The sequence below is a fragment of the Gobius niger genome, assembly GCF_951799975.1.
Source record: "Gobius niger genome assembly, chromosome: 15".
Lineage (NCBI taxonomy): Eukaryota > Metazoa > Chordata > Actinopteri > Gobiiformes > Gobiidae > Gobius > Gobius niger.
Window position 1 is genome coordinate 7,480,531 of NC_136866.1, and position 10,970 is coordinate 7,491,500.

A 10,970-nucleotide genomic window follows, 5' to 3' on the forward strand; every position below is an offset into this window, starting at 1 on the left:
CTGCAAAGACAATTGACCCCTAGACATAATGAAATCCAAGGTTCTATCCTAACAAATGTGAGTCAGGACTGGTGCCATGGATAACGGCACATCTCTTTGTTACAGACACATATACTTTTCTGGGTAATTTTCCACAGTGTTTCACATGTCTGTGTTTCTGCATGAAGGGCCTATTGGAGCATCCACTTGCAGTGTGTTTTCTCTGTGAGGCTGGAGCTTACTAGGACAGTCCTGCACGCTGTCTGATCGGGTAAAGCACTCATCACTGGATGACATTATTGCTTAAAGCACGCATGAGTAGCCTTCCTCTGCGGCGTGTCTAGCCCCATATGTATTAACCCACTGGCCCACTGAAGATGGTTGCTAGGAAGAAAATCTCTATTGATTTTTAGAGCTGTTTGTGGTCATTTTGACCCTAGAAAACAAGGGTCTTCAACCTTTTTTACTCAGAGAGCTACTTTTACACAACAAAAACGTCAGAGAGCTACTGATGCTGCAAAGACACTTGTGTAAAATGCAATTTAAGTGGAGTAGGATTATTATTTTGACCCAAATGTTTGTAGATTGTGTTCAGCATGTTCTAAAAGAAAATATATAAAATGTGAGTCGTTAAATGTGTTAAGAAAAACCTTTAGCAAAACTACCTAGAAAGGTAGCTCCTGAGGTACTGCTTGGAGATCCCTGCTCTAAGAGAAAACGTGCACCGGTTCGCTTAAATGAATCATTAATGTATGAAGTCAACCTCAGCTTAGATTATGTGCATGTCTTTACCTCTAAGTTCATGAGGAAGAATATAGGCCAGCTAAAAGAGGAGATCGACAAGAGAGACACTTGACAATGCTGTGCTTTTCCAGCGAGCGAACGTGATAAAAGTCTGATTCACTGACACACATTCTCACACGGCCCTTGCGGATTTGCACTGCAGGGATGCTCAACAGCGCACATCCACGTGACGCTCGTGTTGCGGGGAGCTGTGGCAGTGCGCCTTTAAATTCTGTGACCCACTTTTCACAGCTGGGGCCGGCTGACTGGTTTGCAGGGAGCTCTTTCGCGCACGCCGCCTTGAATAATTGGGACTGCAAGGTGAATGTGAGGAGACTGGGGAAAGACTTGGAGCAATACCCTCTCGGCCTCTACAGCTCCTGTTGCCGGCCAGCGTGTCGCGTCCGGTCAGCTGGCCAAAACGCCACACAAGGGCATCCACAAGTCACTGTTGAGCCAAATCTGTCAATGGTTAGAAATTGAGATTGTAGGCATGCCAGAACGCTAGAATGTTTTGTGATGGGCTTTGATAAATATCTCTAATAACTTCTTATCCATCCACATGAAACAAAACAGGCACTGAATGTATCGTCTGTCAGCACAAAATAACTTAAGTGAAATAATTCCCTCACACAGTCGTAACATTATTTAAAGAATTGGGCAGAGTTGGCCTGTATGTACAGTGCCTCTCGTTAGTATTCATACACCTTGAACTTTTGCACATTTTGTCATGTTTACAACCCTAAACATAAAGATTTTATTTTTATTTTTTTACTTAACGTTCACACACAAGTAACAGACAACTGTGAAGTGAAAGCGAAATGATACATGATTCTGTTATTTTTCAAAAAATAGAAAAGTGAAAAGTGGGGCGTGCATAAGTATTCATACAGCATGCATGAATACTTTGTGGAACCCCCTTTTGCTCTAATAACAGCACAAATCTTTTGGGTTTGACTCTACAAGGTTTGCACATGTAGAGACTGACATCAACTCCAGCTCTGTCACATTAGAAGGAGAGCGTTTGTGAACAGCAGTTTTCAGACCTTTCCACAGATTTTCAATAGGATTTAGGTCAGGACTTTGACTGGGCCATTCTAACACATTAATATGTTTGTCTTTACACCATTCCATTGTAGATTTATCTTTGTGTTTAGGGTCTGTCCTGCTGGAAGGTGAATCTCCGCCCAGCCTCAGTTCTCTTGCTGACTCCAGCAGGTTTTCCTCCAAAATTTCTCTGTATTTGGCTCCATCCATGTTCCCAACTATTCTTACAGTCTCCCCAGTCCCCGCTGAGGAAAAGCAGCCCCACATCATGATGTTCCCCCCCGTATATTTGACATTGGGGATGGTGCACTCAGGACGATGAGCAGTGTCAGATTTGCTCCATACATAACGTTTTGCATTTGGGCCAAAAAGTTACATTTTTCTCTCATCTGACCAAACCACATGGAGCTGTGTCCTCCATATGACTTCTAGCAAACTTCAAACGGGATTTTTTAGGGCCTCCTTTCAATAATGGCTTTCTTCGTCCATGAAGGCCAGATTTGTGAAGAATACGACTTATAGTTGTCCCATGTACAGTTTCCCCCAGCTCAGCAGCAGCACTTCGCAGTTCCTCCAGAGTTATCTTGGGGCACTTGGTTGCCTTTCTGACCAGTGTTCTCCTTGTTCGCTCTGATATTTTAGATGGGTGACCGTGTCTTGGTAAGTCTGCAGTGGTGCTATACTCTTTCCATTTCCGAACAATGGATTGAACAGTGCTCCGGGAGATGTTCAAATCTTGGGAAATCTTTGTATAACTTAATGCTACTTTAAACTTCTCCACAGCTTTATCCCTGACCTCTCTGGTGCTCCTTGACCTTCATTATGCTGTTCAGTGACCAACACACTCCGACCACAGCTCTGAGGGCCTGAAAGAACAGCTGAAATTATACTGAGAGTAGATTACACACAGGTGGCCTCTATTTAACCGTTAGGCCAAGGTGTGAACATTCTGCCGTCATTAGGAATGTTATAAAGGCAATTTAATGCACTCAGAAAATACTGTATGAATACATATGCAAGCCCCACTTTTCACTTTTCTATTTTTTGAAAATTAACAGAATCATGTATCATTTCGCTTTCACTTCACAGTTGTCTGTTACTTGTGTGTGAACGTTCAGTAAAAAAATAAAAATAGAATCTTTATGTTTAGGGTTGTAAACATGACAAAATGTGCAAAAGTTCAAGGTGTATGAATACTAACGAGAGGCACTGTAGCTACACAGTGCCATGGGGGTCTGTCTACTGGCTACTAATGGCTACTCTGTTTTTGCAAATGTAGTCGGGGTGAGGGATGGGAGTTGACTTCTCAGTCTCATTTTGTGGAATATGAATCATCTAACCAAACTGGCCCTGATGTCGCGAGGGCCCCCAAGCCCTATGAAGACTTACGCAGACCCTGGATGTGCAGAATTGTTACTTGTAAGGACTTTTCACCATGAGTTTAGATACAAATAATGATAGGATTAGTGGACTTTTCTGTTTGAAAATAGTTAATGATTCATTGAGTTGTCTTAGATTTGGACACTGACAAATGAACATGAGTGCAACCTATCGACGTGTGCTGAAACTCGATCCAAAATCAACACAACAACATAGAATTACACGACGGCATTTCGCAACTAAAATAGCTCCATATCGTCATCGCATCACCCCCCATCTCAATTTTTCCATTCCCTATAGCTTTCCCCCACAGCTCCAATCTCAAGGAAGGAAAAACCCTCTCCAGAGTGATCCGTCATACGAATGTGGGGAAAATAAAAACCGGCAGAGACAAGGAGGGCAGTAAAGGAGAGACGAGAGATAGCGTGACACCCGCCATGAGCCTGTCCTCTGCCGCTCCCCCTTCAGATGGACGATAGAGCTCCGTCTTGTTGCCGCTGTTGCGGTGGCAGATTGGTGCGTCGAAGGAAAGGCCAGGGAGATGTGTCACGCTGCTATGACCTGCTCGTTCATTCATGTGACAGGCAATCCAGCCACCCAGCAGCAGCTATTAGGGGCACAAAGAGACGGCGGTGTAAAAGACAGAACATGGAGGTGGTTATGGCAACAAACATGCAAATGAAACAATTTAGTTCACCATAGGATATTTCCACTGTGCAGCAATGGATGGTTGATTTGTGAATTTGAATCCCTTAAAATGCCTGTCTGCCTTAATACAACTAAATGGGCATAAACAAAAGTGCATCTTGGATAAAGAATGATACAGAAGGACAGTTGATGGTAGGTGAATTTTCAAATTCTTCATCTGGTTGATCAAATTGCACTTTCTGTGAGGTCCTATGTCCGAGGTTGGCATCGTCAGGTCTGGGGGCAAAATCCATTCCTCAAGCTTATATCCTCTGGCCCATGAGGACACAACGACGATCAAATACTATTTGAAGTAGTCAAAAAACACTAACATTTTTTCAGCTTCATTGAAATTTTCCGTGGGAGGAGACCCACAGACCTCCCTTTTTTGTTTATACTACTGTAAGTACAAAACTAGAATTATTCCAAAGTGGTCCTTGAGTTTTGGTAACCATGGGGAGGTTTAGCCCTGGTTATGGTACTGGGCTAAACAAAAACTAATTTAACTGACAGAAATCAAAGTGTTTTGTTTCTCAAAAGAGTGTTCCAACTTAGCAACAAAGGGTCACAAACCAGCACACATACTAAAGTTACATGGTAACATTTGGAAGGGCATCTGACTTGAACCTATATTCCAAATTAGTATGAGAAAAACATACTGAAAGAAGACAATTTCTTGACAAAAACACTTCTATACAGTGTCAAATCCAAAACAATGCAAGTTCAATAGGAATTCAGTGAAGTAACAGGAAAACATAAAGAGAGTTCAATAGATGCAGATTAAATGAAGTTATTTCCACAAAGTTGAACTGTTTCAGATACTCCCTCAATATTTGATAGTTCTCCAAAGCACAGCTTCATCCATGAGAGCGGCCATTTTCACCTTTATAAATACTATATAACATTGAAGCCTGTGCTCTACTTTTCACTTTCTGCACGTGACTCTGTGCGTGTGTTGTGCAGAGCATTGTGGGAAATCTCTTTAATTTCACTACGATGATTCCATTCATTTTTCAGGACTCCAGACATAAATGCTACAGCCGGGCTTCTCGAGCAGAAGAACATGGAGGCGTATTCATCCTCAGTCAGACTGATGTTGCCACTTCTACTCTTTCTATTCTTCTACCACGAGTTCTAACATGACTTTGGGTGTGCATATCAAGCTGCTTTCACATTTTGCTTTTAAACTATTAAAATGTTTGGCTGCAAAATCTTTAGTGACTACAGGAAATCTTTTAAACTTTCATAATTTGGAGTTTGATTTTGTGTCGAGAAATGTACCAGTTTTAGCTTATTTACCCCACAGATGGGTTCAAGTCACACGTTTTCCTTGTCATGGATGCCATTTTCCCCATTTAAAAGATGTAATATTTTGTTTTCATTTCCCTGTAAAACACATCCACTTGCAATGCAGGCACTGGAAGGTCGCGGGTTTGGTGTCGGTCTAAACCTTAAAGGCCCTGTACCTGATTTTTTCCCCCTTCACAACAATAGAAGAGGGAGCAAAAGTTTAAAGTGTCAGCTATAGTTACAACTAATTCCCATCATTTCTATTGCATTTTGAACATCCCAATGCTTCACTGGGATGTGTTTATAAGCATGTTTCACACTTTTCAGTGTCACTGTCATAGTAATAAACTATCCTGCAGGCTCACAATCAATAAAAATGCATTATACTTACACTGACATCTTTACCCACAAGCCAATGCACATCCAATATACTGAAGGAGGATTGAACACATTTTATTGAATTACTAGTAACACAGTACATTATTGCCCACTCAAGACACAGTAATGACAAATCTGACAAATCTTTGGGGAGCTGGCGGTCTGTGCTTATAAGAAAGAAGCCTGAATGACACAAAAGTGATCATTTATCTTTCAGATGGTAGCGGGGTGGTGACTATAATAATAATATACACACACAAGCCTTTTATCATGTGTCTGAAATGTGTAAATACATGAAGTGAAAGTAAGACTTGCTGAAGGTAAGTTGATATCATAAGTGTGATTACATAAAATTAGATGCGCAGATCCCTGTTTCAGACACTATGATGACACAGGATTAATTGCGAGGATTTAGAATTAATAGCTCTATTTACTTGGGTCACACGGCCATATGTCTGCTGGTGTGTTTGCGAGAGCCATGTTTTCCTGGCTGTGATTGGCTGAGGGGTGCAGCGGGCTCAGATTGGCTGGCTCTTGTACCTAGAAACAGTGCTCACTCTCTGCCTGGCTCTGCTGAGTGACGGCGTGTGTTGTGTGTGTGTGTGTGTGTGTGTGTGTGTCTGTGTGTGTGGTGCGTGTGTCTGTGTGTGGTGTATGTGTGTGTATGTGTGTGTGTGTGTGTGGGCGCATGTGCTGGAGGCGTGTGTGTTTGGATAAAACGAGGGGACTTCCTGGTGGGAGGTCGTCTGTTTATCCACAGGGGGGCAAGAGCAGATCATTCACATTATTGCCATCTGTCACTAGTGAGTTATAATAAAGCGGACAATTAGAGAGGATATTAACACTCGGGGAATACAAAAACACAATCCTGGTTAAGGGGTAAATGCTCGGGCAGTAACTATGCACAATGTTAAACAATCCACTAAAGATACTGTCTTTACTGACCCCTTCTGGCTGGTTATACTTTCATCATCTTGCAATGATCCGATCCAATTTATTAAAGAAGGAATACAAAAATAAAAATCTTTCCACGTCATATGAATGGATGGTCAAAGGTTGCAAGACACTTCACCCACCTTGCCTCCAGTGTCTGTGTACATTGGTGTATAAAGACCATAAAGACCAAAAAGATAACCAAGGCACTCTTCCTGCATCACAATTTCTAATATAAATGCTATTATGCTAAAAAGCCTTTGTGTCAATTTATTCAAAACAAACAAACTTTATCTGACCCGAAGAGGCCAAGACTCTTGTTGTGAGCAAACATTGACACTTTAAATTCATGGACTGAACTCCATCTTACAGACTCTGACTAACTCTGACTCCGACCCTCGGCTGAGTTGTTGTCTGTTTACAGAACCTCTCAGTTGAGGACGCATTGGGCTGTCTGGATAATAATCTATGGGCGAAATGTCTTTTTGGGTGTATCTTTTGTCGCTTTCTTTTAAATACAGTACGTATATGGCCCATATACTATGTTTCTGTACTATATAAAGATGTTTTTATTTTTTTTGCGCAAATTTTCCTCTGGATACCTTCCCTGACCCTAATTTCATGGAACCAACCAACACAAAAAAAAGTATACTGCTTTAGGATAGTTCCTGGTTGAATTTGAACTTACGAATTCCTACATGACCTGAACTGACTTGAATAAAGACCTAAGATAACCCATCGTATTTCCAAGCAAAAAAAGATTACAACGAACGTTTCAAGTGGCCCTAAGATCCCTGTAAATCCCTACAGCTAAAAAACTAAGGTCATCTGTCAAATTAGTGGCCACAGTGGCTATAGTTATATGCTTCTCTCTGCTGCTGCAAAAGGTAATGTAAGGATAGAGGGGGCAGACCAGACAGGAAAAGCAGACGAGAAGGAACGAGAGAGGGCTGTAGACAACAAAGAAATAGCTCAGGAAACACACAGCAAGGAGCACAAAACCAATTATACCTAGTTTGTCGTTTGGCCAAATGGATGAGCGAGAACTTAAGCCACTGTCAATTTAGTTTCACAATTTAGATTCATTCAAGATTTACATAGCAACAATAAATTCACATAATGATATATTGCATTGCCTCATGGGCCTTCATACAGTATATTGTACAACCTAATTCATTCCTATACCTTTCACCTGCTATGTTATACTATACATTTTGTAAATCCATGTAATTCGCTCTGTTTGGATACAACATGTATTTTTTATGTCTCAGTTTTAAGGGTTCTTGGCTCTTTAGTCTCTCTTTTTTCATCGTTATCTTATTAGTTGAGAAGGTTTTAGTGATAGTATTGATCATCATTAACGCCAACATAAGCACATGAAACGACTGCGTGACATTCATGGGGAAGCTGTGAAGAGGCTGCGCTGTCGCCTCATATGCACCGACATGTGTTATTTGTGTTTCTGTAAATGAGGCTGTTGACAGGGGTGTTTGGAGCGGCAGAGTGCGGTTCTCGGGCAGAAATGAAATTGCTGCTCCCCACATATATGCGCCGTTAACCTAATTATCTTCTCGATTCTCCTACACATGTTGTACATCCCCGTAGCCACTGCGCCGGGCCGGGCTGTAATTGCTGTCGGAAGTAAAGCGATTAGAGGAGTACAATCCTACATTTAGACATGGAACTTAATTTGTTTACTTGGCTGAAATTATAGCAACAACAGGGCTATTAGTTAGACCGATTTTGATGCCATAATAAGTCCTGATGTCTGAAACAAAAGATACAATGAACAAATTGCAGAGGGCGACTCATCTCTCCCATAATATAGGTCATATTTTAGGAAATGATTTACAAGTGCAGGTGCAAAAATGCAAATCAGGAATATGGTCCAATCAAAAAAAGAAAGACAGACTTGCCAGCACCATTATAATAATGATGAAAGCCTATGCCAAATTAATAAGCCGCTAAATCATTGCAAACCAAGGGGTATTTCATTTGGTGGTGTGACTCAAAGCCAAAGGGGAGAAAAAGATCTCTTAAATCAAATGGGTTGTTTTGTTGCACTAAAAGCACGCTTTATTATCGCAGCATCCGCGGTATGTAATACAAACGTGCAAACATTGACTTGCTTTGCTCAAATATCCTCAGCCCCTTTCCCCACCGCTATCATAGACAATAACGCCTGGACCGACTCTTTATGCAGCGTGTCCCTGGATGACTGATCCTACTTGGTAAACCCGGCCTGTCTAATCTCTCTGCCCCTCCGCCCTGATGTTTACTGCCTCCCCTGCATCCACAAACACTCAGCACAACGTTTATTCCTAATGAGTCACAGAGGACCGAAGGGGGCGCTCGTCCTTAAAATCAATCACTTCCTCGACCTGTACGTCTCCATCACCTCCACATGTTTTTGAATTGAATGTACCCAATCTCATCCCCCCACAAATCAACAAACACAAGTAGGAAAGTGTGACTTCGAAGTCTGAAGATATTGCAGCGCCTTCTCAAATTGTGCACAAGCAACTCATGTACAAGCTTAGCACATTTGTTTTCTTCATATAGATTTATTCGGCAACCTATAGGCTCTGTTCCTACTCAGCGTGAATCCTAAGAGTCCACTCCCCCCCTGGGAAGCAATTACTGACAGTTTGGAGCGGCTTTCATCATGGACAGTGGGTAGTGGGGATGCGCAGGAAACACATCTTCTGACCCTCTGCCTCACCCGGCTCTTCATGGGTTTAGCCCCTTAAGTTTCAAGTGGAAAAACAGCCCGAAGGAGGACAATAACAAACACCGAATGCTGTGAAGTGGTTCAGCAGTGGCGTGTGTGTAAAAAAGGGGGGCTGGACTTAAACAAGCACAGTTACAGACACCGGCATTTGGCTTCGAGCAGCTTAACATCCAGCATCACCAAGGAAAAAACTTGAATCCAAAATGTGTTAAGGCTAGACTAGGACAAAGCCTTCATGTAGCTAAAAAATAACAAGAATAATAAAAAAAACCTTCGAAGTACCACCAGAAACAAGAGAATTTGAGCCAAACGTGATCATGTCTAGACAAGGCTCCATCCCAGTCTGAGAACCACTGGTCTACACTGCAACCACTAACCTGCACTGTGCTTTGTAAACACACAGTAGCTGCAGGCCAGCATCTCCTTCAGCCTCCACCTCCTCCTTCAGGACATCCAAACAGCTGGTTGCCATGGCAGCTGCTCCACCAGCAGCAGCCAACTGGGAGCCGCTTTACTGGGGGTCCATAAGTGGTGGGGGGTATATGAGGGAGAGCAGTCTGGGGAATTGGGAATGATAAGGGTGGAGATTAGCATACATTTCGCCATGAACAGTAAATCCTTAATCAAATAACAGCGGACGGGTTACAGCACTGCAGCAATTAATCTATCAGGAACTAAAGAAGGATATTGTTTTAGTTTCTATAGTAGCACACATTTAACAGGATTTTGTTCTTCAATTATTATTCACATTTAGCAACAGATGAAATATGCAAAAATATCAAGAAAAAAAAAAACCAGAAGCTCAGTATTCTTTCTATGCAGGCTATGTAAAAAAAACACATATTTGAAAACATGAAAATATAGCTGTATTCGCCTTTAGCTAAATTAATTATAAATATTGCACGGCAGGGTTGTGGTATTGAATTCTAATGATCCACAGGTTAGAAGATGGTGAGGCGAATCCGATTTTTAAGTATGACACGGACTCCCTCTGCTGGTCATCAGATGAAAGTGCAGCTAGTACCTTTTTTCTTTTTTTTACACAACCAATGTGTAAGTCGAGACAATCCAGTAAGAGCTTGACATCATAATTGCCATGACATATAGTTTGTTTCTTTCTTTCCTTCTGAATTAAAGTCATCATATTTTGTTTCTCTTCCAAGATTATAAATGTTAGGTTTAAGGCAAAGACAGTCACATAATCGCTTCTAAACGCGACGACGCCCCCCTTACCTTTACCATGAATATTTAATATCACAAATGTTGCTATGATGCAGTGGTAATTTTGACAACATATTTTAATTTAGTTTTAGTCTTAGTCTTTTGACGAAACTGTAATTCGATTTTAGTCTAGTTTTAGACAGACGGATCGGCGGCATCAGCAGTGATGCGGTCGCTGCATCGGTCTGTCGTGGTGAAGAGGGAGCTGAGTCGGGGGCAAAGCTCTCGATTTACCGATCGATCTATGTTCCCACCCTCACCTATGGTCATGAGATTTGGGTATTGACCGAAAGGACAAGATCGCGAATACAAGCGGCCAAAATGAGTTTCCTTCGCAGGGTGGCTGGGCGCACCCTCCGAGATCGGGTGAGGAGCTCAGTTACCCGAGAGGAGCTCGGAGTAGAGTCGCTGCTCCTTCACGTCGAAAGAAGCCAGCTGAGGTGGCTCGGGCATCTGTTCCGGATGCCTCCTGGTCGCCTCCCGCGGGAGGTGTTCCAGGCATGTCCTAGTGGGACAAGGCCTCGTGGAAGACCCAGGACAC